The sequence below is a fragment of the Scomber scombrus genome, chromosome 1, assembly GCF_963691925.1.
Source record: "Scomber scombrus chromosome 1, fScoSco1.1, whole genome shotgun sequence".
In the NCBI taxonomy this organism is placed as follows: domain Eukaryota; kingdom Metazoa; phylum Chordata; class Actinopteri; order Scombriformes; family Scombridae; genus Scomber; species Scomber scombrus.
This window is the reverse complement of record NC_084970.1, coordinates 2,341,667-2,345,685: the sequence shown is the minus strand read 5'-3', so window position 1 is coordinate 2,345,685 and position 4,019 is coordinate 2,341,667. Positions and strand designations below refer to the sequence as shown.

At 36.1% G+C, this 4,019-nt stretch overlaps 1 protein-coding gene across 6 annotated transcripts in view; it reads right to left on the bottom strand.

The window, feature by feature from the left end:
* The window catches only part of celf1 (cugbp, Elav-like family member 1), a 38,548-nt gene extending 38,056 nt beyond the window's left edge, over window positions 1-492 (bottom strand). For 5 of the 6 annotated variants that reach the window (XR_009925172.1, XR_009925173.1, XM_062419165.1 and 2 more), the window contains exon 1: window positions 319-492. The gene's annotated coding sequence lies outside the window, so the exon portion shown is untranslated. The remainder of the gene's footprint in view (window positions 1-318) is intronic. The other variant, XM_062419188.1, reaches the window with a different exon arrangement.
* Between the last annotated feature and the right edge of the window lie 3,527 nt (window positions 493-4,019).

Below are 4,019 nucleotides of genomic sequence, written 5' to 3'. Positions count from 1 at the left end.
GCGTTCAGTGACATCACGTGCATACCCTTTTCCAGATATAAATAGCGTTAACTACATTTCTAAAGCTTTGTAGCAAAGCCACGTACCATTACTAATGAACAGCACCCAATATCACATGCAAGCCAAACCAACTCTACCATGACGTCATTTGATCAACATAATATTGCCACATTGAGGCCATAACAGGAGATTAAGAGCTATAAAGCACATCAAGCCTGCACAACCAATAAGAATGTACATACCGACAGCAGCAGGGGAATGTTATGGTAACATTAGGTAGTTAGAAGAGCGTTTACTAAGTTAAAATCACCAACTTACCCGTGTTTTTACGCCACAGATAATTTGACTTTAAAACAAAATGTCGTTTTAGATGTTTGCTTACAATATTACGTTAGTACTGCTGCTGTACTTTTGGAAAACAAGCTGACCACAGAGGGGAATATATACTAGTCTCACTTTAGAGATTTAGCTAGTTGTGATAAAATGGCAGTCTCGCTCCTGCTGGGACGTTTCCATAAGGCAGCAACACAGAAGGGGGAATGTGAATGGTGCCAGACAACATTAAACGTGACATGTGCTTCAAGATATATTTAAACGGAAGTGTGTCGAATTTTGGGAGGGGTTTTCAGCAGAAATATTTTTGCTTTATAAACGCTCTTTGGTATTAAGTGATCTTTGAGATGGCAATGAAAGTGCACGCGAAAGTTCCCTGTGTGAAAGTGTGAGGTGGTACGGTCCATAAAAAGGAAATATGGGCAATCATTTCTCTATTTCCTACAAGCTCCTCATGTGGTCCAGCTTTTATTTCTTAATAACCACAGACACAATTTTACAGGTTCAAAGTAATAACAGCTGTAACTCAAACACAAATTGAATAAATGCAAAGAAAAACGAAAGACTTTATATCAACAACTTCATTGAAATGTCATCATCATAAAAGATAAGGTGAGGAATAACACAGTATATATACTTCACAACTGGTTTCTTTAGGCTGATACACACATTGATATGCAATATGCACTTACATTTTAAAACTAACTTATTTATTAACTATTTATGGAATATTATTTATATAGTGTCTTAATTTTAACTGACAATTTGAATGTTAATGATTGCACTGTTCTGTCTTTTAAAGTGTTTTTAACTTGTGAAACAGTTTTTCGTTTTTATGTACCAGCATAAGAATGACAATTAAATTAAATTTTGAAAAATTTGAGAGCTTGAAACTAATTAAAATAATGTTTCAGAAGTTATTTGTTTTTAAAAGTTAAACATAACAGAAACATAAATTAAAACTGAACATGTAAAAGTGCAGCCTGTAAAACTAATGATAAGCTAAACTAAACTATAATAAACAATAAATAAAGTAGTGTGGGGTAAAACCACACCTGTATTTTGAAAGTCAGTGGTTTTCTGTAATTAAAAAAGTATTAATTAATTCTTTATTTTCCATATGCTCCTTTGTTTCTGTCTGCAGCCTTCTCCAATCAAATTAAATCCATAGTACTACATAACATTGTTGACTCCTATTCCTGCTGTTTGTTTTTATCATATCACACAAGTTAGCACAGTTCATACATTTTCCATTCTCTATCCATAGCTTACTTATTTCTGTCCATGTCATTTATGACATAGCAACAATGATGCACCTTTCTAGAATTTCTTCATATCAAAATGGCCATAATGCAGCATAGAGGTATTGCTGTTTTAAGGTAGATTAGAAACATTGTGAACCTGTCCTTTAAAGAGATGATCATAATAACATTTTTTTTTTTAAAGACTTGCAGTTTGAAATGATAAACAAACAGCAGTCTTCTGTGGCAAAGTCTACTGTATGGCTCCTGTTCATCAGTACAAAATGGTATCTGTTACTCAAATGTAGCATGTCGTTCTTTCTCAGACATTCATTTGGGTGTCTCTGTCTCACTATGTGAAACGTTCCTTCAGCAATATCCTCACAAGTCTTATATCACTGTGCCAGCCAGTGTTTTCTGGCAGTTGTGATGATTGTGTCAAGGTGGAGCTATACTCCCTATAAAAAAGGTTGACAGTGTCATTTGTCATTCAAATTCTCCTTCTCTCTTTACCCAGAAAGCATCTGTCTCTCCTGACTGCTATCACAACCACCCCGTTTAACAGCTCAACACAGCAAGTTAACACTTATATCACTGGGTGCTAGCACAAGCGTTGCATACATCTTTGATGAGCATCTTGAGTGACTACTTGTAATCCGGTCTCACTTCATTGCTATATTTGCTCAGTCATGGTTTCACCATGTATGACTTTATAATAGTCCTAAAACTACACGATGAAACAGTGCACATATGACTAAAGGTGATTGGTCAACCAGCGCGTTGCTACGGTAATAACTTGCTGGTTGACATAGCAACACAACATCCTGTTGCCACTGGCCATAGAAATCAACCTTAGAGTTTATTTCTCTATTATCCTTCTCACCAGACTATGGTGCTTAGATGTGTAATTTAGCCTCTATTAACCATATTTCTTATGAACATATTTATTAGCAGTGTTTCCATAAGGTTATTACAAAGTTATACATAGCAACACAACATGACTGAGTTTAATAGGTACATTAATCAGCTTCCTGAGATTGCAACATTACTACATTACTATGACTGTTTAACATGTATAAGGTGTAGTAATAGCACGTGACAGGTGATTAAATAACTTCTACAGATTGACAGACGTCTCTTTCACAATGTAAGACTATAAGAAAAAGTCTTTTTAGGCCCAACAGCATCACATGATGTTGCAATACACCGTTTGGCCGCTATGTCAAATTGGCTTCAACGCCTGCAGCTGTTCCCTGGGGTTTGGTAAAGAGCGAGGGTGCACGAGAGCTGCCTCCACAAGGTCTTTTGCTGACCACCTCTTTATCTATTGGCCTCAGCAACTGATCGGACTGATCTGATACATCAAAACATGTCACTCAAATGTATCAGATCACTACCACTTTTTATATTTTATTTGTTTTCTGATTCACCATCTAGTTAAAAATATGTTAATTGTCTGTCTGATCAACAAAATAACCATACACAACTCATTTATAACTAAGATTTCCCTATTATGGATTATTATTTATGGATATTATATGTCGTAGCTAATGGATAAAATTAACGTGAGGAAGAGTCTGTCTGTCAAAAAGAAGCACATGGGTTCCTATGGTACAAACATCATTATACATGTGTTTGCCAAACAGGTAATATAATAGGCAGCAGAGAGGAAACACTGCGCACCTTTATTAGTATAATAAGTACAGTGCACATGTGTGCAGACGCTACAGCTGATCTGTGCTGCTGCATCCCATCATCAGAAACAGACGTCACTTCAGAGTGAACGACGTCAAACGTGGATGCAATTTAAGAGACTTGGGATGGACTCACTGTCTGAAATCGACACTACTGTGTGTGTGTGTGTGTGTGTGTGTGTGTGTGTGTGTGTGTGTGTGTGTGTGTGTGTGTCTGTCTGTACTATTGTGGTTGTTGTTTTCATCAAGAATTTGGAATTTTACCCTAAATTTGATATCTTACATTTATTGTCTTGTGTTCCTTCTGTTTTCCATTGTTTTCATTTATGAATAATGACATGATATTTATTAGTTATCTTTAAGCCATACATTAAACGGTTAAGCTAAACTCTGGTGAAAAGTTCAAGTTTAGTAGACGTCTAAATTCATATAATAGACGCTAAGTGATCGTCTGATAAACGTCTAGCCTATTAGTCCACTAAATTAACATCATGTTGTGATAAAATGTTATTTTTTTAATCATTTTGTCGGGTATTTGTGAAGATCTGTCATGTTCTGATGCTCACGTCGATGTCTTTGACTCTAGTCGCTGCTGAATTGATTGATTATATGAATTTGAGGGATCAATAAAAGAGAAAAACACATATCTGCTTAATGATGATGTCCAAGTCCCCCATATCCTGCAAGTTGTGGGACACGCCTGTCCACTGTGTACAGCTGTGTACAGACGTGTACAGACAGACCATGAAGG